The sequence below is a fragment of the Camelus ferus genome, chromosome 4, assembly GCF_009834535.1.
Source record: "Camelus ferus isolate YT-003-E chromosome 4, BCGSAC_Cfer_1.0, whole genome shotgun sequence".
Classification (NCBI taxonomy): Eukaryota; Metazoa; Chordata; class Mammalia; order Artiodactyla; family Camelidae; genus Camelus; species Camelus ferus.
Window position 1 is genome coordinate 31,575,622 of NC_045699.1, and position 27,550 is coordinate 31,603,171.

Sequence of the window (27,550 nt, forward strand, 5' to 3'; positions counted from 1 at the left end):
AAGTCTAGCAGTTTTTAATTGTAAATTGAAAGGTTTGTGGCAACCTTGCATCGAGCAAGTCTGTTAGCACCATTTTTCCTACAACATTGGTCACTTCATGTCTCTGTGGCACATTTTAGTAATTCTTACAGTATGTCAAACTTCTTCATTATTGCGCTTATTATGATGATCTGTGAGTAGTGATATGTGATGTGACTATTGTCATTGTTTTGGGGCACCACAAACCATGCCCATATAAGATGGTGAGCTAAATTGATAAATGCTGTGTGTGTTCTGACTGTGCTACCTGACCAGCGTCCCCCCTCCCTCTTCTTGGGCCTCCCTATTCCCTGAGACACAACAGTGCTGAAATTAGGCCAGTTAATAGCCCTACAGTGACCTCTAAGTATTCAAGTGCAAGGTGGAGTCGCACATCTCTCACCTTAAATCAAAAGCTAGACATGATTAAGCTGAGTGAGAAGAGCACATGGGAAGCCGAGACAGGCTGAGAGCTAGGCCCCCTGGGCCAAACCATTGGCCAAGGAGTAAATGCAAAAGCAAAGTTCTTGAAGGAGGTTAAAAGTGCTACTCCAGTAAACACACAAATGATAAAAAAAAAAAAAAAAAGTGAAACATCCTTATTGCTGATATGGAGACACTTTGGACAGTCTGGAGAGAAGATCAGAGCAGACATAACATTCTTTCAAGCTAAAGCCTAATCCAGAGTGAAGCCCAAACTCTCTTCAATCATATGTAAACTGAGAGAGGTGAGGAAGCCGCAGAAGAAAAGTTTGATGTTAGTAGAGTTCATGAAGTTGAAGGACAGAAGCCTCCACAACATAAAAATGCAAGGGGAAACAGCAAGTCCTGATGTAGAAGCCGCCGCAGACTGTCTGGAAGATCTAGCTAAAGAAATTCATGAGGGTGGTCACACTAAACAACAGATTTTCTAGACGAAATGGCCTTACAGTGGAAGACGAGGCCTTCTAGGACTTCCAGAGCTGGAGAGAAGTCAGTACCTGCTTCAAAGCTTCAAAGGCAGGCTGACTGTCTTGTTAGAGACTAATGCAGCTGGTGACTTGAAATCAAGGCTCATTTACCATTTCAAAAATTCTAGAGCCCTTAAAAAGTATGCTAAATATACTCTGTCTATGCTCTATAAGTAAACAAGAAAGCCTGGATGACCACACATCTGTTTACAACATGTTTACCGAGTACTTTAAACCCTCTCTTGAGACCTATGGCTGAGAAAAAGATCCCTTTCAAAATATTACTGCTCACTGACAATACAGCTGGTCACCCAAGAATTCTGATGGAGATGGCCAATGAGATTCATGTTGTTCTCATGCCTGCTAACACAACATCCATTCTGCAGCCCATGGATCGAAGAGTCATTTTGACTTTCAAGCCTTTCTTATTTAGGAAATACATTTCGTGTACACCGGAAATTAACACATTATAAATTAACTATACTTCAATTAAAAAAAAGAATAAAATGTGCTAAAAAGGAAAAAAAAGAAATATTTCATAAGGCTACAGCTGTCATTGATTCCTCTGATAGATCTGGGCAAAGTCAACTGAAATCCTTCTGGAAAGGATTGACCATTCTCGATGTCATTAAGAACACTGGTGATTCATGGGAAGAGGTAGAAATATCAACATTAATCGGAGCTGAGAAGTTGAGTCCAACCCTCATGGACGACTTTGAGGGGTTTAAGATGTCAGTAGAGGAAGTAACTACTGATGGGGTGGAAACAGCAAGAGAACGAGAATTAGGAGAGGAGCCTGAAGATGTGACTGGATTGCTGCACTGTCATGACAAAACTTGAACAGATGAAGTGTTGCTTCTTAAGGTCAGACAAAGAAAGGGGTTTCTTGCAATGGAATCTACTCCTGGTCAAGATGCTGTTAAGACTGTTGAAGCGACAACAGAGGATTTAGAATATACATAAACTGAGTTGATTGAGCAGTGGCAGGGTTGACAGGATCAACCCAAATTTTGAAAGAAGTTCTACTGTGAGTAAAATGCTATCAAACAGTACAGCATGCTACAGAGGACTCATTCATGAAAGGAAGAGTCAATCAATGAGGCAAATTTTATTGTCTTATTTTAAGAAATTGCCACAGCCACCCCAACCTTCAGCAGTCACCACCCTAATCAGTCAGCAGCCATCAGTATTGGGCAAGATCCTCCTCCAGCAAAAAGATTATGAGTCACAAAATGCTCATATGATGGTTAGCATTTTTTAGCAATAAGGTATTTTTAAATTAAGGTATGCACATTATATATTTTTAAACCTAATGCCATTACATACTTAGTAGATACATACATACTATACATACTTATACATACTGTAGTATAAACATAACTTCTATACGCACTGGGAAACCAAAACATTTGTGTGACTTGCTTCGTTGGGATATTTGCTTTATTGCTGTGGTCTAAAACCAAACCCAGAACATCTCTGAGGTAAGCCTGTATTTGTATTCCTCCCAAATTCATCTGTTGAAGTTCTAACCCTCAGTACCTCAGAATGTGACTATATTTGGAGACAGGGCCTTTAAAGAGGTAATTAAGTTAAATGAGGTCATCGGGTGGGGCCCGAATCCAATATGCCTGGAGATTAGGACTCAGACAGGTGCAGAGGAGAAACCACATGAAGACACGGGGAGAAGACAGCCATCTACAAGCCAAGGAGAGAGGCCTCTGAAAAAATCAATCCTGCCAACACCTTGATCTCAAACTTTTCGCCTCCAGGGCTTTGAGGAAACACATTTTTGTTGGTTTGTTGTTTTGCTATGATGTTTTGTTACGGCAGCCCTAGCAAGAAGAATATAAATACATACGCACAAGGTAAGGGACTCCAGCCCTAGAGATTTGGGGAACTCAAAGAGACCGCGCCTATCAATCAGGGCTAATTTAGAAAGAAGATAGTCCTGGGTGCAGGGCCATGCTGGGAGGCTAAGCTCAGAGGAGGGGTGGGAAGTGATCCCAGCTGGGTACCGCAGCTCCGTGGGTGTGAAGTGCTTTATGTCTCTACTAGCTCATTCACTCAATGAACATTTTTTAGGTTCCTGCTATGCACCTGGCCTTAAACTAGGTGCAGGAAATACAAGAATGACTGGCACAGAATGTGTCCTCAAGGAGCAGTTGTGAATCACCCTTGCTGCAGTGTGGGAAGTCTTGTGACAAATGTGCGAATGCAGCCCTGAACCTAACTGCGTGGCTGCTTCGTAGTCAGTAGACTACGCTTGGTCTTTTCCTTCCTTCTGTTGTAAAGTCCTCTTTTTTTTTTTTTAATTGACCTGCTGCAGTTCTTTTCCTTCTTTTCCCAAATGACCAAGTGCTAGACAGCAACGCAGGATTTGTAGTAGTTCAGTGAGGCTCCCCGGAGGTCCTTCAGGGAACATGGTGCCGTCAGTCAGACGTCGTGTTAACTCTGCCCTGGAGTGTTGTCGTCTGTCTGACTCAGTTCCAGGAGAGAGAGCCACTTCCTGGGATGTCTTCCCCTGGATTTCAGGCCATAAATAGGTGCTGAGGCCCTGCCAAGTTGGGTCACTGTGGCTCACGCAGGACTGTCAGTTCCTCACAAACATTACACAGCTGCACAATGACTGTGTCGCCCAAGGTGACTCTTAAAATCTGCCCCTCTTAAAAAGGAATGTTAGAAATGTCACCTCCTGGCTGTCACTGTACTGCAGCTATGAGCTCCAGTTCTCAGCTGACTACCCAGAAGAGTCCTCAGAGGAACCCAGCGAGAAATCCAGGAAACCCGACTCTGATTGGCCCTAGACAAGTATTAGGGAGCAGTCACAGGAGAGCTTTTAGATGATATTTTTAATCTGGGATTGTGATAAAATAGAAATGATGTTTGATATCTGCTTGTATTTAGTCAGGGTTCTCCAGAGAAACAGAAAAAGGGTCAGAGAGAGAGAAAGAGAGAAATGGATTGATTCTAAGGAATTGGCTCATGCGATTGTGAGGTGAGGGAGTCTGAAATCCGCAGGGCAGACCCGCAGGCTGGAAACTCGGGCAGGGTTTCCACGCTGCAGTCTTGAACTTCTCTTTCATAGAAAACTTCAGTCTTTGCTCTTAACCCTCTCAACTGATTGAATGAGCCCTACCTGCGTTACAGGGAGTAAACTGCTTTACCTAAAGACTGCTTCCTGTAAGTGTGAATCACATCTGCACAACACCTGCTCAGCAACACCTAGCCTAGTGTTTGACCAAACAACAGGGTACCATAGCCTAGCCAGGTTGATCACGTAAAATTAACTATCACATTACTTTTAATTAAAAGCAGTAATCTGAATTTGTTTAGCATGGTACTGAATACAGCTCTTAATGAAGTTAACCAGTAGTCCCAAAGATTGACTAAACCTCTTGTCGCTCTTGGATACTTTAAGTCTTGAGGTTTGTTTGGTTTTTTTTCCCTTTCCTTATTTATTTATTTATTTATTTATTTATTTATTTATTTATTTATTTATTTATTTATTTATTTATTTATTTATTTTTAAACTTTTTTTATTGAGTTATAGTCATTTTACAATGTTGTGTCAAATTCCAGTGTAGAGCACAATTTTTCAGTTATACATGAACATACATATATTCATTGTCACATTTTTTTTTCACTGTGAGCTACCCCAGGATCTTGTATATATTTTCCTGTGAGATACAGTATAATCTTACTTATCTATTCTACATTTTGAAATCTCAGTCTGACCTTTCCCACCCCCCACCCCCTTGGCAACCACAAGATTGTATTCTATGTCTGTGAGTCTGTTTCTGTTTTGTATTTATGTTCTTTTTTTAGATTCCACATATGAGTGATCTCATATGGCATTTTTCTTTCTCTTTCTGGCTTACTTCATTTAGAATGACATTCTCCAGGACATCCATGTTGCTGCAAATGGCGTTAAGTTGTTGGTTTCTATGGCTGAGTAGTATTCCATTGTATAAATATACCACATCTTCTTTATCCAGTCATCCATTGATGGACATTTAGGCTGTCTCCATGTCTTGGCTATTGTAAATAGTGCTGCTATGAACATTGGGGTGCAGGTGTCATCCTGAAGTAGGGTTCCTTCTGGATATAAGCCCAGAAGCGGGATTCCTGGGTCGTATGGTGAGTCTATTCCTAGTCTTTTGAGGAATCTCCATACTGTTTTCCACAGTGGCTGCACCAAACTGCATTCCCACCAGCAGTGTAGGAGGGTTCCCCTTTCTCCACAGCCTCTCAAGCATTTGTCATTTGTGGTAAATCTTGAGGTTTTGAGCCACTGCTTCACAAGGCAAAGCCGTCTTTGAGTAACTCTCACAGTTGACAAGCCCTTGCTTGAATTGACTGAGTACCAATCCTGCTCCACGTAACTGTCAAGCCTTAGGTGCCATTCTATCCTCAGAAACAACACTGAAGCAAGACAAAGACCATTTGGCTTAAGTCACATCTAGAGTGTGTATGCTGCTCAACATGGGGGTGGCGGAGAGAGAAAGTTCTGTGTTCAAGTAAGTTAGGGAAACATTGCTTTCAAGCTCTTCCTTTGAAAGGTTTATCATGACTCATATGAAAAGCTTTGAAATTCTGCAGCAAAGAAACCAGTTCAACTGAACTTTTAGTATTTCCTAGAAACCTGACCTTGGGAAACCCCCCTTTCTTCTTTTTAATATCATCTAGTAGAATATAAGTGGACAAGTTCTGCAAGATTCTCTGATGCCATCAATGCCCAGCCTTTAGTTTAGACGCTCTGTCCCCTTGATTGCTCTGCACCACTGCTGTGTCAGAGCTGTGTTGTGGAATACCCGACCCCAGTCCTTAGTGGCTTAATGTAATAGTCGTTTATTATTTCTCCTGGGTCTACAGTTCACCGGTTGACCCTGCTGATCTTGGCTGGTCTTGATTGATCTTAGCTGGGCTTCTTATGCCTCTGCAGTGATGAGTAGGCTGAGGGCTGGCTGGTCTAGCCTAGCCTTGCCTAGGATGACTCAGCTTTATTCCACGTGCCTCCCATAGCTTTCCAGCAGGCTAGTCTAGGATACTCTCACTGCACTGGCAGGAGTTGAGGAGAAGAAATGGAAACATGTGAGCAAACATCAAGTTGCTAAAAAACACTTGCATCAAGTTTGCTAAAACACTGTTGGTCATAGCAAGTCACTTGGGCGAGCTCAGCGTGGCAACGTACTACAAAGTTACAGGGCAAAGGGCAAGGATACGGGTAGCCAATACTTGAGGCTATTGGTTATATTCACTTAATGCAGCTGTCAAACACAAATCCGAGAAATGACACCAAGATAGCTACAGCAGCATTGCCAGTCCTCAGATCCCCACCCCTCAGAGGTGCTCATCGTTTTAAAAGCTCCTCAAGTGATACTGGTGTTGAGCCAGGTTTGGAAACCCCTGGTCTAGACTCTTCTTCTGTTTAACAAGATTAATTAAGCTCTTACAATGATAAACACCGCAAAAGATAGAGAAAGATTTAAGATGAAGATGTTGCTTCTTCTCATTGAGCTTCCACTCTCAGGCCAATAACGCTGATTTGTGACAAGTTGCATAGCAACCGGTCAGCTTTCAATCTCATTGCTGCCATGGTTCTTCCCTGGCTTAAAACTTGACCTGGCTCTTAGGATCCCTGCAATTAGATCATTTTCTTAAACTGTAACTGACACATCTTGTTCTATGTGTGCATTGCCCTCAGTCAGGGGGTAGCTGAAGGAGAGAGACTGAGCCAAGAGTACTGCAAATTTAGCCAGACTTATAAGGATCTGGGAACAGGTGATTCCTACCCAGAAGACAGGATGCCAGGGGTGTCAACAGAGTTATTATTGTAAGAGGGTTGACTGTGGAAGTATGTTAGTACCAAATATCTACAGACTGAAAAAAACAGTATTTCCCAATATATATACAGCTTCCCCCCCAAAGATATTTATATACTGTAATGATTAGTAACATATAGGCATTACTGAACTCATCAAATTATTTGTACATATATATGTATTTATATATAATCTCAGTCAACAAGTAGTGAACATTTCTTGTGGAAGTTTATATAATTTTTTACATTCAAAAGTTTGGAACTATATTACTCTGTATGATGAAAAACCACAGAGCAGGTGGCTTAAACAATGAATATTTCTCACAGTATTATAGGCTGGAAGTCCATGATCAGGGTGCCAGCAGGACTGGTTTCTGGTGAGAGCCCTGGTCCTGACTTGTAGGCGGCCACCTTCTTGCTGTGACTCACATGGCCTTTTCTCTGTCACTTGCAAAGAGCGTGAACTCTGGTGACTCTTCTTCTTATAAGGACACTGGGCCCATCAGATTAGGGCTCCACCCTTATGACCTCATTTAATGTTAATTACTTCCTTAAAGGCCCTGTCTCCAAATATAGTCACACTGGAGTGTATGAATTAGGGTGGGGGGAGGTGCACAATTCAGTTCATAACAGGAAGCATCGTGTTGCACTATTACTGAGCGTGATTAAAGGCCCTTGTTCCTTACTGCTGCCAACGGTGATCTCCTCCCAGACATAAGTGGGGCTCAGAAGCTTCCCTAGCTTGGTCCTTTTGATTGGTGACTCAAACATTTTTGGACTCTAGCCATCCTAGGTAGCTCAAAGGATCCGTTGGTCTCCCTACTTCATGTGTTCCAGCTAGATGAAGCAGTGGGGCCTGAATTATGTGGATTATACTTTTAAAGTCATATGATATGCTTATGCATGGATTTTTACATCCTAGACCATTACAGCCTCAACCACAGACTTAACTAATAATCTAATTATGTTCATCTTGATCCTGTGTTACAAAAAAAAAAACCCTAAATTTCCTCATATCACCAATGAATGTACAAATATTGTACATTTTGTTAATAAGGGTGTGAATGATCAATATTTGAATTGCAACACTTTGGTGCATCTCACTATAGCTATTCGAATATTTGAGTCTCCTGATCTCATTAGTGCTCTCCGGAAGCTAGGTAGGCAAGTGTTAATGGCATTGTGGTTACAGTGAGGGCTTGAAAACAAGGTCAACAAACTATGGCCCACAGACCAAATCCTACGTGCTGCCTGTTTTTATAAATAAAGTTTTATTGGAACCCAGCCATGCCCATTTGTTTACATAGTGTCTGTGGCTGCTTTGGGGCTACGGAAGCACAGCTGAGAAGAGATGATATGACCCACAAAGCCTAAAATACTTACCACTTTTACAGAGAAAGTTTGCTGACCTCCAGTCTAGAGTAGAGAGCCTTGAGTTCAAATTCTGGCTCTGTGGTTTCCAGGTGTGTGATCTCAGGCAAGTTACCTAGCCTCTCTGTGCCTTTATTTCCTCATCTGTAAAGTGAGGGCAATAATATTACCTGCCTCAAAGGGGTCTTAAGAGCAATAAATGAGCCTGTAAAGATCTCAGCAGAGGGCTTGCACTCAAAATAGTAGTTGTTATTAACCAAACAACCCAAAACAAACTAAATTCATAATGAAGAAGCTAAACTAAGAGCAATTTGTAATTAAAAAGGAAAATTAACAGTAATTAGAAACCTGACCAGCTCAAATCTACAGTGGTGAGGGTCCTCCCTAAATATCCTTTCTAAAAATTTACAGGAATTCTATTTCTATGTGGGGCATGCCTGGTGGGAGTTTTCGAATGTTGGCAAGTGCTGCCTGGAACTGAGCCATCTTAGGAGAATATAGAACAAATCCGTAGTAAATTCTGGCAATATACTAAGTTAGTTTATTAATAACACATTTAGCAACCCTTTATGCTTCTCTTAGTAATTTACTGGTAAATAGCCTCCAGACATTCATAAAAATGAAAGCTGGTGGAATTATCCTTTGCAACTGTCTCCCCCAACCCTAACCCTTTCCTGACTGATGGACAGCCATCTAGTTCATAGAGTCAATGAAACCAAGTCATGGATTCAATCCCTAGTTCTCCTGTCAACCTGATTCTCTCCTGTGGCCACAGGCTGAACCTTTCACCATGGTCAGCAGTGGCAGATTGGTCCGTGGGGAAGACCGAGTAGTGGTAGGTGTGGTTGGGTAAGCTGTGTGAGGTCATTGGTGTGAGGTCCTTGGCATAATCATGAGGGATTAGTTTTGCAGTTGTATAGGTAATACCCTGGGAATAGCCAGTCATAAGGAATAAACTGGACGTTTAATTAGGAGTAGAAAGTGTGAATGGAAGCTCGTTGTCTAATCTGTTGGTTGTCTGGATCCTTATTGCTGTCAGAAGTTGCTTCAGCAAATTTTAGAATGAAATACAAATAATCATTAACTTGTGATCATGACTGGAAAAGAGCCGTCTGAGAATGATTGCTCAGTGGCATGAGATTCATTCACCACAGTAGACTGTAATATTTATTTTCTTTTTTAGATATCGAGTAGATTCAAAAAATTCCCACGGATGGGATGGTTCTTGCATCAAATGCTCCACAGTAAACAGCTGGTCCTTTCCTTCTCTATTGGCAGCCTCTCTGGTCTGAGAGAATTTGGGAGGTGCTCCCTCTCTTAGTTCGTCCTCTCCTGTTTCTGTTGCTTCGAGTTTTGCCGCCACCTAGAGATCTCCTTCCTTGGCTCTCCACCCTCCCCCCATCGATATTTCCCTTCTTCATCCCTGTCCTTGAAGACTTCTTATCTACCAGCCTAATCTTTATCAAGTGAAAGTGAGTGGTCCATCCCCAGCTTTGTTCCTGGGTCAGAAATGACTAGATAATGTGTCATTGAAAAGAAAGACGGTTGCAAAGGAATGCATGTGTGAATTTACAGTTCTTGTTCGCCTTACGTGGTTTTTAAAACAATACATGTTTCTTGATTATAGAAGAAATACTTGTCCACTGTAGGAAGTTTGGCAAAATAACACTAATAGAGGAAAACGTGATCAGCCATAATTCCACCACGCAGGGTAACCATTATTAATACTTTGCTGTGTTTCTTTCCTGTCATCTTAGTCAGTATGGTAATTACATATACCTGCGTACAGTTTATCTCTTAAAAAGTTACATTATAATAATAGTTCATATTTATACTATATACTACATCTATGCCAAACACTTTATGTACATTATTTTTTTAATCTTTGTTATCCTATGAAGTATGACCTATTGTTCTCCTGTTCAGTGAGGAAATATGGCCTCAGAGAACGAAATGACTTGACCAAGTTAAGAAAGGATGAAAACTGGAGCAGATGGGAGCCCATAGTATTACAGATCCGTTACGCTGATCACCATTATGCTTCACTAGTATTAGATTTCATTTTTTAAATTTATTAGTGATTAGAGGATTAATTTTTAAAAGCCAAATGAGATATTACCTTTGAGAAAAATAATTTAATGTGTATTAATGATGGTTCAAAATACATCAATTTAAATTTCTTAACACAGTACTTTTTTTGTCTTCCGTAAAACGGGTCAGGGAATCATTGCCCATGTGAAATGCCATCAACTGAACTCCATTCTTGACATATCCCTTGTTTCTCATTCTTTCTTTACTGTTCTACACGAGCTGATGAATTTGTCAGGTGAGAAAGGGAGGAGGAGAAATCATCTCATTAACTCACAGAGGATTCACATTCAGCTGGTCCCTCCTCTCGCTCCTCTGCCACCCTGGAAGTGACCACTACACACTCACATGGATTAAATCCATTGCTTTCTTTCTCATTCCACTCGCCTTACTTCCCCAATGGTATTAATTATGAAATGGGCAGGAGCTGGCGTTCTCAGCCAGCTTGGCAACATCTGAGAAAATGATGGTTTCCCTTATAATAGAGAGTGGATTAAATGTATATAAGTGTTTTATTGTTTGTTCTGAATGTTGTATTTTATCAGTACATATTGTGTATTTCCTTCTATTAGTGATTTATGTCTTCTCAAATAATACTCTACCAGAGTATAATTAGAAGTTATACCTCAGCTCCATCTAAAAATATTTGGGAAAATGTTATCTGAAATCATTATGTGCTCATCTATAATCTGCTTTTCCACATAGTGGTTTACTGACTTACACATTTTAGAGGGCTGCATAATTCTTGATTCTTCACATATGTTTACCTAGTTTGTGGGCGTGTAAATTGTATCTGTTTTATAAATGAGCTTCAGGGAGCACTGCTGCAGAATTTCTTCAGACTGTTGCTATTTGATTCCTGGATTTCCTGTGAAATGTCACCACTACTGTTTGTTACTAAGGAAGCAGAGCAAATAAGCATCCTGAAGGATTTTCTTGCCCTATGTGATTTCAAATGCTGAGCAACAAGGTTAATTTAGAGTAATAAGATTTTATTACATAACAGATATAAGCTATAAGGTAAGATTATTCATTTTAGCCCTTTTATTTTATGGCTGAAGAAACTACATTTATAGCTTACCCAAGGTCAACAGCTGGGAGTGAAATCTGCTGTCTTGGAACAACCAAGTCTTCTCTAATATCTTGAAGTAGAAGGTATTTAGTTTCTGCACTATTCCCCAAAGGTTTTTGAATTTAGAAAGACTATCTGGAAAATTGAACACATTCCTGTATGCATCGTCTCCAAAATGGAGTTGCTCTCCCCTCCCAACTCTCCCACAATTGCAGCAGCCAAGGGTATACAAGACCATCCAGTGGTCAAATTTTGAATTACTTTTAGAATTACAGAAAAATTTCAAGAACAGAACAGAGAAAGGCAAATACTATATAATATCACTTATATGTGGAATCCAAAAAAATAATAAAAATGAACACATATAGCAAAAGAGAAACAGATTCACAGATATAGGAAACAAACTAGTGGTTACCAGTGGAGGCAGGGAGGGGCACGTTAGGGGTATAGGATTAATAGATACAAGCTACTATGTATAAAATAGATAAGCAACAAGAATATGTTGTATAGCGCAGAGAATTAGAGCCAATATCTTATAATAACTTTTAATGGAGTATGGACTATAAAAACACTGAATCACTATGCTATACACCTGAAACTAATATAATACAAACCAAATATACATCGATAAAAAAATTTTTTAAAGGAAATAAAAAATTTTTTCGTATCCCTTAAACTCTATTCACCTGATTAAATCATCTTTTTAAAAAAACTTATGTAACTTTTAAATGTGCTTATTATAGAAAAGGTTGAAATATACATATGCAAAGAAACAAAAATTAGAAATGTTCATTTCTTACTTTGCATAAATAAGTCCTGTTAAGAAGATACGTGTATTTCCAGTCTTTTTTCTGTGTGTATGTGTATGAGTACGGGAACTGTATACATAACCTTTTACAACAATCATACTAAGCATATAGGTCTAACTTTTTAAAAATTCATTTATCAACATATCCTTACATGGGACATCTTTTTAGTAGTTTCATTTTAAGCATATTAAGAGTAAATGGATCAATAGATTAGAAAGCAACATAGATAAGAAATGACATTTGTATCAAAATGGGATAACAGAGAGGAAGTAATACAGAATTGAAGCGAATGCCTGAGGGCATTTTAGTTCTGAAATAGACAGTGTAGCCTGGTGGTTCAGTGCTCAGACCTGGGTTTAAATTCATACTCAACATAACAATCATCCTCATGATGTAGATTATTTTGCATGGACCAGATAGTTGCACTCAATGGTTTAAACAGTTCTTTGTGATGTAAATACAACACCAGCATCTGTATGTCCTAACTTTACCGTTCACTGACTGCACCCCTCCCAAGCTAGATTTCCTTATTGGTAAAATGGGCACGATGGATGCTAGGATCTACCCCACAGGTTTGTTGGGAGGATGAGTCAATATATAGAAAATGCCTGGCATTTGGGAAATGCTCTGTAACTGTTAGTTGTCCTGACACTACATAGGAATTTAAAAACAGGAGATGGAAGCCTTCTCTATAAGTAGACTTTAAATCAGTGATTCTCAACCCCACCCTGTTACCAAGGGACATTTGGCAATGGGGACATTTTTGTTGTCCCAGTTGGTGGAAGTAGGGGTGGAGGAGGTGCTCCTGCACAGAGGCCAGGGATGCTGCTCACAGCCTGCGCTGCACAGGAAGCCCCCACAGCAAGGGTCGGCCTGCCCCCAACGCCGGTAGTGCTGCGGTTGAGGAGCCCTGCTTTAAAGAAATGTATATGCTGTACTATCTAGTGTACTACGTAAGAATAGGTTAGTTCTAAAGTGTTGTCCTCAACCTTTAAATTTTTTTTTATTATTATTTCCCTACTACGGTGCCTTTTTAGATAATTTTTCTCCTTAATTGCTTTCTTCCACCATGAAATTTTAATACTGCAGATGGGCTGTATGTCTGTTTATGTAGTTGGGTAGGGTCAGGGTTTGGAGGGCCACAAACCACTGTGATAGCTGAGATTTTTCTTTTGCCCCACAAGAACCAGTTTTCATCCCGTTGCGGGGAATATCACCATCATAGAGAATGCATATTCTATGTCCAAGAGGAATGAATTCTAAAAGTAAAAAATGTTTTTTAATGATGTTTTTATTACTTATTAAACTAAAAGTAGTTGAGTATCATTTGTTCTGCGTTTTTGGATCATATTTGAGATGACAATAGAAAACTTAAAAACAATATTGTTTAAAAGGCCTCTAGCCTATATAAAACTAAAATATCCATAAGCATTTTAAACGGACAGCAGTGCTCATGCAAATGAGTGGAGATTTAGTGACATCTGAAAATGCAAAGATTCAGTCTGATCGAGGACAAAAATATGAGAAATCGAAGAGAAGAAGAAAGCTTTCTAGAGAGGCAGCTAATTTGAATGTAAGCTTATCATGAGAAGGAAACATAAAAGAAAAGTTCGAGAGGCAAGAGGATGGAAGGGAAATTGGGCTGGATAAGGAAGATGAAGGAAATAATATTAACTTTTCTTTTTGTAGGTGAACGTGACTACAATAACTGGGTAGCTTTTTTTTTTTCACTTTGCTTGAAAGGGAAGGATTAAGCAGAAGTAAGTCTGCACAGCAAGTGCAGCGGGGGATACTGGAAGCTCACAGCCTGTTGGTTAGCTCTCCGGTAATCAGGCCGTAGGGCTGGAAAGAACCTTGGTGTGGCCTGGCCTGTTTTTATCTATTTCTTTGTTCCTCAATCCCGGCCTGCCCCCTGGTTATAAGCCCCCAGCAGAATGTTCCCGTCTGAGGTTTCAGCCGTCCGTCTCCCCACGACACCCACACAGACCCTCTTCTCTGGTCCACTCAGCCTCCCAGCCTCCCGGCGACTCTTGTGGGTTCCAGCTTCCTTATTTTCGTTCATAACTGATCCTTCTGTTTGGACTGCCTTCTCAGTGCTTCATTTTTCACCTTCATACTCTTTCGTTTAATTCCTACTTCCCCACGCTGACATTGATAGGGAGGTACAAGCCTCGCTTTACGGATGAAGCCCCAAGGGGTGCATCACTGTCTGCGGCCACACAGCCAGTGGGACGAGATCCCGGGTCTTCTGACTCCGAATCTGATGTGCCCCCCACTCTTGTGGTCTGGCCTGTCTAGCACTTGACTGACATGTTGTAGATCTTCAAGTAACATTTTTCTCTGGTGATGAATGTATAGACAGATACCTTTTTCCCTTAAAGATGGAGGAAGGATGGTAGATAGATACACCAAAGTTATCTGTGTTATAAATTTTGTATTTTATCTTGCTCGTTTGTTAGTATCTGACAGCACCTGGAAATAAAATTTTGAATCTTTGCTTTTCCGTCTCCAAATGTTTTGTTCTCGTGTAAGATAAGAGCTAAACGTTGACTCCACAGAATGAATGTCTTCCATGTTGGTTATATACAGGACAGCAGAGTTTTTAGGCGTGTGCTGCAGGTTAGTGGCCAGATGTGGAGGGCAAGGTGTTCACAGGCAGTGCGGGGTGTTACACTCTTTGAAGGTAGAATTTATTAACGCTTATTTTTGTATCCATGAGCCCAGCCTGGCCCTGGTACATAACTGGTGTTTAATACTTGTTTATTGAAGTAAAGGAACTATTGTTTCGCTCCTTCTCCATAATGGGTGTCTGCCAAGTTCATAACAATTCTCCCTTCTGTGGGAGCTCAGAGCTGGCATTGGCTCTCTCTTCTCCGAGCTGCTGCACCCACCCACCTCAGTCGTGGTTAACTCTCCAGGCGTCACCTGACCACATCAGGGCCAAACTCCCCTCCTTGAGATCTGGAATTGAGACACTGAGGAACTGAGGGTCAGTCTCTGGTGAAACCCAGAACATAAAAAATATAGGAATTGTAACAGAGCCGCCTTGTAGATTGAAGGTTGGGGAAAGCTCGACTTCCAAGATGAGAGGTTGAAGCGAGCATATGGAGAAGAGCAGGCAGACTGTTGAGTGAAATTCCCAAGGAATTCCAGCCCAGGCTGGAATGGGCAGTCTCGGTTGCGTTTCTGCATTTGATTCTGCATTTGATCCTCGTGTTCTTATTAAAAGAAATTCCCTTTTGTATGCAGGTTGGTTTTCATTATTTATAACTAAAACTCTTTTACCACTGTATCAAAATTTCAGGTTTCTCATTTCTGTGAAGGAAATTATATTAAACAGAAAAAATATATAAGAGGGGAGAGACTAAAGTTAGTTTAAAAATCATAAGCAGAAATCAATTGGGAATTATATATATTCAAAATAGATTTGGGGGGATTGGTGGAATAACGCTGAGGGGCTCTGGACAGTGTTAGTTTTGAAGTAACAGGAATTTCTTCCTTCAAGATGAAGTAAGAGCTTAAAGAAAGAAAAATGATAAGTGTCTTAAAAACCATAGATAGTAGTCATTGATCAGGTGAAGGACTGCATAGTTCAAATGGGATACGTAGAGACAGACCTAAGAGTCATTGCTTGATGCTTTCTGAACAGCCCTTACACCCAGCCTATTGCCAAATCCTGTCTGTTTTCCTGCTCAGCAATCTCTTGAGTCTCTCTCCAGCCATCGTTTCTCACGAGGACCCCCACGGTGGCCTTCTGTAGGTGGACTACTGGCGGACACTCTTGCCACCAGTGCTGCTCCGCACTGTGACTAGAGTGATCTTCTCAAAATGCCCAGTTGACCCCGTCACCCCTTTGAGGGAAGACTTGTAGTGGTTTCCTATTGCTCTTCTCCATGAAACTTTGTAAGGTCCACCTGCTGCCCATCATCTGGCCTCATCTGTACCCCCGCCTCCCTGTCTGTGCTACTGCCGTGGGCCTCCCTTCATTTTCTTGCCCTGCCAGGCTCCCTCCACCACGGGGCTCACGCACAATTGTCCGCTCTACTGGAACATTCTCTTCTGTCCCCTTTACCCAGCTTTCCTTGGCTTCTCTGATCGGATCAATTATTCCTAGTGGAGCACTGCATCTGTCCTTTCTACCATTTGTTAGAGTTGCGGTTTTACTTTTTTTCCTTCTCATTATTTGGCCATCTGTCTATTCTGCTAGACTGTAAGCTCCACAAGGGCAGGGAGTCTCTGCTTTAGCCTATTGTTTCAGTCCTAGCCACTAAGAGGATGCCTCATAGGGGATTAAGAAACATTTGTTGAGTGAATAATATGTAGAAAGGTAAAAGAAGTAAAAAGCAAAAGAAAATCCAGAACAAAAAAAGCAGCCTTCAACTTTCCTACCCTTTTTCAAAGACTGAGTTTATAAAATTCTGTTGTTTTAAACTCACAGTTTCTCTTAGGTACTAGGCTGTTCATGAACAACATTATTGATAATGCTAAAATCCTTTTAACAAGTAGGTATATAAGGTTATCAGTAGTGAAAATATAATTAATGTTAGCAGGACTCCTAGGAGAGCTCACAAAAGTCTGTTTAACCCATAGCGTCTTTAAAACAGTAGTTTAAAAATTTTAAATTATTTTTATTGATTTATAACATTATATAAGTTTCATGTATACAGTATTATATTTTGACTTCTGTATATGCCACAGTGTGCTCACCACCAAAAATTTGGTTTCCATTTGTCACGATACTGTTGGTCCCCTCTGGTAACCACTACTCTCTTCTCTGTATCTATATGTTTGCACTTGTTTGTTTTATTTATTTTATGTTTCACATATGAGTGAAATTATACAGTATTTGTCTTTCTCCATCTGATTTATTTCACAGAGCATAATACCTTTAAGGTCCATTCATGTTATTTCATCTTTGTTTATGACTGAGTAGTTTTCCATTGCATATATATGCCACATCTTCTTTATTCATTGATCTGTCAGTGGGCACTTAGGTTGTTTTTATACCTTGGCTATTGTAATAATTCTGTAAAGAACATAGGGGTGCATATATCTTTTTGAATTAGTGTTTTCATATTCTTTGGATAAATACCCAGAAGTGAAGTAGCTAGATTATATGGTAGACCTCAAATAGCCAAAGCAGCCCTGAGGGAAAAGAACAAAGCTTGGCGGGATCGTACTCCCCGATTTCAAATTATATTACAAAGCTATGGTAATCAAAACCGCATGGTATTGGCGGAAAAATAGACACACAGATCAATGGAACAGAATTGAGAGCCCAGAAATAAACCCACACATAAATGGACAATTAATCAATGACAAAGGAGCAAAGAGCACACAATGGAGGAAGGAGTCTCTTCAATAAATGGTGTTGGAAAAGCTGGACAGCCACATGCACAAGAATGAAAATAGACCACTATCTCACATCATACACAAAAGTCTACTCGAAATAGATTAAAGACTTAAATGTAAGACCTGAAACAATAAGACGCCTAGAATAAAACCTAGGCACAGTACTCCTTGATGTTGGTCTTAGCAATATCTTTCTGGGTCTGTCTCCTCGGGCAAGGTAAACAAAAGCAAAAATAGCAAATCATATATCTGATATATAATATCATGTATCATATCTGATAAGGGGTTAGTATATAAAATATATAAAGAACTCATACAACCCAACAACAAAAAACAAACAACCTGATTAAAAAATGGGCAGAGGAACTCAACAGACATTTTTCCAAAGAAGACATACAGCTGGCCAACAGGCACAATGAAAAGATGTTCAACATCAGTAATTATTAGAGAAATGCAAATCAAAACCACGGTGAGATATCACCTCATGCCTGTTAGAATGGATATTTTCAAAAAGTTGAAAAATAACAAGTGTTGGAAAGAATATGGAGAAAAGGGAACCCTTGTGCATAGCTGGTGGGAATGTAAATTCCCACTATGGGAATTTACTATGGAAGACAGAATGGAGATTCCTCAAAAATGCAGCCACTATGAAAGACAGAATGGAGATTCCTCAAAAATGCAGCCACTATGAAAGACAGAATGGAGATTCCTCAAAAATTTAAGAATAAAACTAAAACAATAGCTTTAAGCTTTGAAATCCACTGAGCCCTCATGTGCCTTGAGAGGGACTCAGGTATGGAGGGAAAGAGGACTCCAATTACTAGCAACTCCCAGAACTCTGTAGAGAATGGATTCTCTGACAAGTATGTCCTAAGGTCTCCATTCTGGTAGTAAGCATGGGACTGGGCAGATGGGGATGGAGGGGTGCCTTGGGGACCATTCAAGGGAACAAGTGCCTCATAAGGCAGGACTGATAGGACTGGCTCACCCAAGTCCCTTTTCCTTTCCCTCTGGGTATGTCCCTTCTGGAAGTGTGTGCATTTAAGCAGGTGACACAGCTTACCCTGCTGGAGGAAGACCTTTCTTGCATCTAGACCATGGATGGAACTGTACTTTGGGCTAGAGTTTTCTGCATAAATATGCCACCCTAAGAGGAAGAAGAGGAAAGGGGTTTCCAAAGGTAGAAGGATTGGTATCAAAGCCCTCTGAGCAGGGGAGTGAAGTCCGTTTATGGAGGTGATGATAGACTTTGCTGGAGAGAAGGGTGAAAGGCACTCAGGGAATGAAAAGAAAGAAAAGAGAAAACAAAGGCTGCTTGCCTGAGAATGAGGAACAGGAACTTCGTGCAAGTTCAATGACCAGATTTGCTCACGGATATTCCCAGAGCCTATAGCTCAGTGGAAGGGCCAGTTACTTCAGCTAAACTTTTCTCGAAACTATCAGTTTTATCTTGGAAAGAATAATCTGGCTGCAAAGTTAAGAACGATCTGGAATCCTGAAAATACCAAATTATATCAACAGTTACACGGCAATGCGTTGTTTTCATGAAATGAGGTAGCCCACAATGCTCTGAAAAAAGCTTTTTTGTTAAAATTTCAACAAAGAGGATTGCCTGAAATTAAACCCCAGCATACTTTCCAATGAGTTTTACAAACACCATCCATGCAGTGTGAAGCATAGGAATTCTGATGAAAACACATTTTTCAAGAATTCATCACCCACTTCCCTTTCAGTCGGGAGGTGGCCTCTTATTTGTGGCTGTTGGATACAACCAGTGAACCGAATACTTGAACCAATTTGCTGCTCTGAGAAGAGGTTATTGATTCTCACAGCATGTGTATAGTTGGAGAATTTCATTGTTTAACTCTACAAGCGGATATTTCTAGCTCCACACGACTTTAAGTCAGGCAGACTGGGTGAAGTATGTGGAATCTCTTTAATTATTATTATTTTATTTTATTTTATTTTTCTATTGAAGTATAGTCAGTTTATAATATTGTGTCAGTTTCTGGTGTATAGCATAATATTTCAGTCATAGATATACATGCATATATTCATCTTCATGTTCTTTTTCATTATAGGTTACCACAAGACATTGAACATAGTTCCCTGGGCTATATGGAAGAAACTTGTCATTTATCTATTTTACATATAGTAGTTAGTATCTGCAAATCTCAAACTCCCAATTCATCCCTACCCACCCCCTCCCCTCCTTGGTAACCATAAGTTTATTTTCTATGTCTGTGAATCTATGTCTGTTTTGTAAATAAGTTCATTTGTGTCTTTTTTGTTTAGTCACGTATGAGTGATATCATATGGTATTTTTCTTTCTCTTTTCGGCTTACTTTACTTAGAATGAGACTCTCCAGGTCCATCCATGTTCCTGCAGATGGCTTTATTTTATTCTTTTTTTTGGCTGAGTAATATTCCTTGTGTATATATATACCATAACTTCTTTATCCAGTCATCTGTCAGTGGACATTTAGGTTGTTTCCATGTCTTGGCTATTGTAAATAGTGCTGCTGTGAACATTGGGGTGCATTTATCTTTTTGAATTAGAGTTCCCTCCAGATATATGCCCAGGAGTGGGATTTCTGGATCATGTGGTAAATCTGTTTTTAGTGTTTTGAGGATGGAGTCTCCTTTTTTAGTGAAGTCTTCAGGGGAGTTGAAAAATGTGTAACAGTTCTGAACACTGCCTTGTGTTTAAAATACTGTATGTGCTTCTCAGAAAATGTCTGGTTAGGTGAGAGATGTTTTTTTGTAAGTATGCACTTTATTTTTTGAGGGGAAGGGGGATGTTGGGAGAGAAATTTCCTGTGCATTTTGCATGGCACCAAGAAGACAACAGAGGTGATTGACAGAACACAGCAAATTAAATAAATATATTTCAGGATCTTATTTAAAATGATCACTGCTTGAGCTGTTGGTGATTTATTGTTTTCAGAATTACAAAGCCCAATGAGTGTATTATTCATATCATACAGCATTTTTGGTCATATGACCTAAATTGGTATTCTTCAAGTAGAAAGAAGCTTCTTCTACCCCTGGTGGAAACGAGGAACAGAGGGAGTATGGTATCAGGCACACACATACTCCCTGAATAATCTTGTGCATTTGTATTATTTTTCACTAAATAGTAAAAGTTCAGTTGAATAATTAATGTTCAGCTCTTTGAGTGGATGGGAGAACTCAGCATGTCTGAGGTGGCTATCTCTTCTGGGTATTGTTTAAGAATACATGTAAGGTGGTGAGACCACATGCTGCTGAATGTTTGCCTTCAGATCCTGGAAATATTTGTTGCACCCTACCCCTCCACTTTTTCCCTAGCAGTATTATTACTGGCCCAGAGAAGCTTCATTCCAGCAGGAAGGCTGCCATTTTGAACCAGTTCAAGCAGCCTTTATAACAGGAAATGATTTATATCGTTCATAAGATGACCATTATGAGCAAATTTGCGGGTAAATCCATGACCATAAGGGAGGATTTTAATTTGTGACAAGGAACATTTCTTTCTGCTTACTGGAGAGAGACATCTCTGACCCTTATCTGTGTGAGTTTATGATGGAGACAGACCCTGTGGGTATCTACTGACTTGAATTGAGGGGTCTTTCTAACACACAGTTCAGTTTCACAAATAAACCTCCTTAGGTCCTCATTTGGGGTACGTAACCGGTGAAGAAAAGAATCAAGTTAACATTTGTCTCAAACATCTGCTTTTCTTTTTTAACTGACAAGTGATTTCTCTCTCAGGACCCATGGTTGATACCAAAGATCGTCACAAGGACCAGAGAGGGTAACTGAAACCAAACAAGGGGCTCTCACATCTAGCCCAAGGCATGCCGCAAGGGGTGAGGAGGAGCGGAAGTCTCAACGAGCAGGGCGAACAGACACGCTGTGCGGGGCCAGGTGGGAATATGAGAAATATTCCTTTCCCCGTGGTGATTCCTGGCACGTAGAGCTTACGAAGCACATCGCCCCAGCTTAGGGCTCTTGTGTTAGAATTTTTCGAAGACATCACAGCAAGCACACCAGCCAGATGATTAGCATGAATAAATTGTTATTTTTTGAAACCATTACACACCTTGGTGACGAGTAGCCTGGGTACCCAGCTGCTGAATTTCTGGAGAAAACCTCCAGGGAGTCAGAGGGAACTAAGCCTGGGGCCACTTTCAGGGTGTGAGATTCATCATTTTTTAGGTACTAGGCTTCCCTTGAGATTCAATCTGCAGCCCAGTCTAGAGCAGGTACCTGGAACTGAAATTCTTCTGAGACACAAGATTAGGGAGGAATTATTATTCTGAAGGAGGATGCAAAGTACACCTTTCTCTCTGCTCAAGGGATGAACCAGGGATAAAAGCTGCCGAGAACACTGGCAGAGGATTTTTTAACATATGAACTAATTTCCCCCTCTAGCATCTCTTGTCATGTTGACTTCTCTCCACAACCTCATTTAAGCATCATTTATTGCCTCAAAAAAAAGGAGTTTCACCAAAGAACAGGAGGAAAAAAAGTAGTAGTTTGTATCTGCAAATCCTGAACTCCTAACGTGTCCCTACACCCCAGTTCCCTCCCTAGTAACCACAGGTTTGTTTTCTATGGCTGTGTGTCTCTTTCTGTTTTGTAAGTAAGTTCATTTGTCTTTTTTTTTTTTTTTCTAGATTATACATGTAAGTGATCTCATATGGTATTTTTCTTTCTCCTTCTGGCTTACTTCACTTAGAATGACATTCTCCAGGAACATCCATGTTGCTGCAAATGGCATTGTTTCCTTCTTTTTTGTGACTGAGTAGCATCCCATTGTACATATATACAACAGTCTTCTTTATCCAGTCATCTGTTGATGGACATTTAGGTTACTTCCATGTCTTGGCTATTGTAAATAATGCTGCTATGAAAGAAAAACTCTTTTGATTTTCAGAATTCAAGACCCAAGGGCACTTGGCATAGAAATTGTAAGCTGAGTTGGACCAAAGCTTCTCACCTGTGATAGAACATGCAGTTTTCCAGGTGTGCTGGTGAGGAGGTGGGTAGAGGGCTAGATCTAGGGGAGGGAGGAGCTCTTAGAAGCTGGTGGGTTGGTGAGGAGGGGGTGGGAGGGTAGAGGGAAGCACAGAGAGCTCTTAGAATCTGATGGCCCTTCTCTCTTCAGAGAAAGAGGCTTTGTGCCCTGCTCCTCAGAGGGAAAGGTGGTAAATACAGAAACCCAGATGGTTTGGGTTGTCATCACATCCCAAGCAGAGCCCAAGGAGACTGCAAGGCCCCAGGACAGAAATGGCTGTGTGGTGTCTGAGGTCCAGAGGGTCTGAGCCAGCCTCAAGGAGTTGAGTGCACCCAGCATGTCCCGTGAGCATTAGAATGAGTCCTTTGTGTTCAAAAGTGCCACCAGAGTCATCACAAAGGACTCAACTTTTGATTGGCTTTTAAATGGGGGTGGTCTTATGGGACTGAGCCCTTAACTTGCAGGATCTGACTCTACCTCCAGTAGAGAGTGTCAGGACTGAAGTGAATTGTAGGACACCCAGCTGGTGTTTGGAGTTTTTCCACACCCACCAGTTCTCACACTTTGGGGGTTAGAAGTGTATTTTTGAATAAAAACATTTCAGACTTTTGATGTCTTCCCTATGGTCCAAGGCACAGTTCAGATTTCACCTGTTCCCAGGCATCTCCCAAGAGCGCTCAGTTGTCATGATTTTATCTGTCCCCTGTTCCGTTAGCACATCACACGTTCCTCATAGCCATTTATCAGAGTCAGCCTTGAACGGCAGTTAAGTTATTGTGAGCTGCTGGGTATGAGCCCCAGAAAGGTTCTCTCTTGTTCTCCCAGTACCTACCATGAATTTAGCATCCTAGGCTGGGAGGTATTTTGGTGTTTGGTATGTAATAAAGCCCCAATACATGTTTGTCAAACTAAGTTGAATTTGAAATTCTGGAACACACAGTTAGTGAAACCTGAGATAGCTCCTTGAAAGACTCTTTCCTTGGTCGTGATTTTGATTCCCTCATGGCTTTTTTTCTCTTTCCTCAACATTTTATTTCACACTTTTTCAATACAAAACATTTTGAAGAATCTCAGAGGACACCCATATAACTACCACCTAACTTCTATAATATACATTCTATTATATGTATGTTTCTATATGTGTTTATATAGTATTACTTGTTTATCTGTCCATCTAGCCATCCCTCCATCCTTCCATCAATCCAAATTATTTTTTCCTCACTGCCTTTCACATACAACCAATGTCTGAGAAACCTTTGACTCCGAAATCAGGTCTGGGATTCATTCCTGGACTTGGCCCCTTCTCCTTGTGTGGCCTTCGGGGGCTGCTTACTCTGGCTCTGCTTCCCCCTCTGCAAAACAGGGGTGGACAGTGATGCCTGTTTACAGGTGGTGAGGAATAGAGGCGATAATGCAGATAAAGGGCCAGGCACATGGTGTGTGTGCAGTACGTAGTAGCAAGAGAAAAAGGACAACGTAATATTTATTTCAGCCATCGGCTCTGATTTGCAGTGACTGGTGCATCTTATGTTCTTGTTGCAGCCTCTGCTTTCCTTTGGCTCAGAAGGAAAGGAAATTTGCAGGAGGCAGTGAATCTCAGACTCTTCATTGGTTATGAGCAGGAAGTCTCTGGATCCAAGAGGTGAGTGAGAGGTGATCCGGGCTTTGGTGTGGAAACTGTTTTCTGAACTCTCCGGGGCAATGAAAAGGCATAGAGCCAACAGTAGACTCACTAGTTACCTGCTTTCACCCACACAAGAGGGGTGAGCTTCAGGCTTATCTGGAACTCAGAAGACCCTCTGCTAAAAGTGGAGATGGCTTGAGAGAATGCCGGGGCTCTCCTGCACCCAGAAAACCAACTTCCTGAGCCCTCTGGTGCCAGGATTTGCATAGTTTCTGAGTGTAGGCCCTCATTGGTACAACCCTCCACTCTCTGGCTATAGGATAATCCCCCAAGCAAGGAATCAGAATTAGGCCCAGATCATCTTGTTCCTGAGATGGGCCTGGAAAGCTGTAGCCAGAGAATGGAGGGCCAGGTTTCCTTCCCCATGGCCTCGGACCAGTCAGCATTTGGGATTGCTGCAAGATGGGAAAAAGAAAATCTCATCCTTCATTTCCAGCGTATGCTCGCCCCATGCCCATCCCCATGTCCAGTCTTTACAGTGTCCTTCCTACCCCTTCGTTTCTTTGTGTTGAGTACAGGCTGGTGTGAATATTATGGTTTGAATGAGTAAAATTATCTCCCATCCATATGAGTTGTTTTCTGTTGCACACTTAGATTTGGGACCTCTTGGTTTCAAGTGTGTGTTGCCGTGTGCCGCTAGAATTGCCCCTGCACGAACAGGAACTGCCTGACGCCCTCCTCCTCCTGGTGGCTGACCGCCTAGATGATGTGCTCTGTTAAAAATCCAAGTGCCCGCTCACCCCTACTTCCACTCCCAACCCTGAGAGTCTGAGTGGGTGGGTCTTGGGATGGCCCCCGGGCATCTGCATTTAAAGAATCTCTACAAATTATTCTGCTTCACAGCCAGAGCTAAGAACCACCTCTCTACTGGAGGGCTGCACAGCGCTGCTTATTAAACGCAGTGAGAGATGAAGCGTGTCTTTTTTTTAGAGATACCAAATCTTGCTTGACCTCTTCATTTTTGCTTTATTTTCTACCAGTTGATGGGCATACAGTGGGAAACTAGCTGAAATGAGAAGACTGGGGATACTTCTAAAATAGACAAGGTTGGACATAAAATAGAAATAAGGACAACTCAGGAGAGCACTTGAGAAGACTCTCAGCTAAAGAAGTAAGAGCTCAGAGAGGTTATCACAGTGAACAAGGAAAGCAGGCGGGGGAATGGCAAGTTAAGTGCACAATCGAGGACAAAAAGAGCAGACAGCAAGATTGAGTCCCTGTGTGTTATCAATTCGCAAATATCCATATTCCACATTTTAACATCCCAGGCATCGGCTGGCCGGGTACCAATTAGGATGGAACTGTCCTTGCCGATGTAGAACAAATTTTGTTGCTGTTCATGGTGGCAGAACTGGACAACTTTAGTTCAGCAAAAAATTTAAGGACCGTTTGGAGAAAGAATAAAATCCCGGTTGTTGTCTGAAAACTTTCGTCATTTACTGGTTTGATCAAAAAAAGCAACAACATCAAAACCTTCAGATCAAGTGTCAGTTGCTTGAAAGAAAATTCTGTAGATAATAGTGGAATGCTTTCTAAAGATACACTGCATTCTCAATGCCCTTGGTGACCCAGTTACTAATATTACATGTGAAAAATTGGAGCAGACATGATCATTCTGAGTTGGAGCAGGAAAGTTGGAATCTAAATGTGAAGAACTTTGGGGTGAGCTAATTGGCAGCATTCTTTCTCTCTTAATGCTGTGTAATAGCGATGCAGCTGATCAATGATAGTGTCTTAGATTCATCGTAATAGGGCATGTGCTTTGGTCTTTACGAAGAAGACTCACTGAAGAAAATTCTGTAAATAATCTCCTGTAAAAAGCATATATAAAACTGTAGAGGGGGCCCTGGGAATCACAGAGTTTGTATGTGTCTGATTTCCATAAAGAATGTTCTCTTTGAGAAAAGAGAGAAGAACCACCGTATATTTGAACAATAATAACATTTTTTAAAGTTTTGTTAAAGAAGGAATTATTCCTATCCTATTGGAATTTTTTGGAGAACTAGGGAGACACATGAACAAGAACTGATGGATGTATCCGGGTGGGCTTCCGAAGAGTCTTTTATAGCTGGAGGTCACTTGCGCATTGCCCTCCGCTTGGATGTACCCCTGAGAAACAGTCATTTTCTCTAGAGAAGCTACCTCAGAGTAGAATCGCTCAAGACTCGTGATCTTCAAGTCCCACCCCTATTTCACATGCTGCCCTTTCGAAGATCTCAGAGTAGTTTTCATATAAACCTCACTCGGCTCTTCCTCAGCCTAAACATCTCTCTTCAAAGATTTATCGTCATCTCTTTTGAGGCCTTCCCATCCTCCAGTTTCTCTTCTGAATCCCCTCCAATTTGTCTGTAGCCCTTACAGTTGGGTAACATGGATCCCAGTTTGTCCAGAAGTCTTAGTTTATGCCTACTTTCCAGGTAAAATTATCCCCTATAAACCCTTTTATTCTAAAACCTGCCCTGATGAGAATATTATCCTGTGTGGTCAACCTAGTTAGTACTGAACCGAATGCACCGCCTAAGGGTGGGCTGAGTAGTAAAAATCAGTGCAGGGCTTTCAATGCCCTCCAGCTCCACACCTGACACGTGCAGGTGAGCCACGGGCACCTGTGACGAGTCACACGTCACACCACCCCTCATGTGAAGCTTGCGGCTGCTGGCAGCCCTCAGAGCCACGCCTTCCCTGTGCAGCTCTGGTTCTGGTGGTTCTGTGGTATCTGTTTCTACTAAATTTCATGAAGCTAGAATTCAACCCATTGTCCAGCCTGTCCCGAACTTTGTCTCCCAAAGTGCTCTCTTACCCCTTCCAACGGCCAGCTGTCAGAAGATGCCATCTCGCTTTTCTGTATCATTATCTAGGTTCTAGATGTAAATATTGCATCGGATGGTGTTGTGCCACATCCCCTCTTTCCAGTTTGACGCCTTTTCGCATCCTGGGGTCATTTAATGTCACAAACTCACTTAATTGTAGTATCGCACAGGCCATATGTTTCTTCCTTTCGCACACTAATATTTTGGGAGACCTTAGCAAGTGCCTATTGAAACTTCAGATGTCTAAGATAAAATGTCTTTTCCTAATCTTTGCATCTAGGTCTTGGACCAAAAAGAAAAAAAGGGAGAGCAAAAACAGAGTAAAGTCTAATGTGACTTCTTAGTAAGTGCTTTTTGATCCCCCTGGGGCCTTGGAAATGTTGGCTGACACATAGACTAGGTTGGTTTGCCCATCGAAGCACAAGTTTTCATTGAGAAGAAAGCAGATCTTGTTCATGACTCTTACTGTGGGGAAAAAAAAAAAAGCCTGTATCTTTACACCTGTCAAGGACATCTGCTCTGGGAAGTCCCACACACAGCTTAGGTCCACACCAGAGTATGAATTGACTATTT

The 27,550-nt window shown here is 41.2% G+C and overlaps 1 long non-coding RNA gene across 41 annotated transcripts in view; it reads left to right on the top strand.

Moving 5' to 3' along the window:
* The window catches only part of LOC106729529, a 197,448-nt gene that overhangs the window by 106,237 nt on the left and 63,661 nt on the right, over positions 1-27,550 (top strand). For 36 of the 41 annotated variants that reach the window (XR_004319189.1, XR_004319193.1, XR_004319192.1 and 33 more), the window contains 3 exons: positions 21,235-21,390; positions 22,403-22,507; positions 24,026-24,125. This is a non-coding gene — a long non-coding RNA (uncharacterized LOC106729529). Of the gene's footprint in view, positions 1-2,312; positions 2,834-19,663; positions 19,698-21,234; positions 21,391-22,402; positions 22,508-24,025; positions 24,126-27,550 lie in introns of those variants that run through there. The other 5 variants (XR_004319213.1, XR_004319211.1, XR_004319199.1 and 2 more) reach the window with 4 other exon arrangements.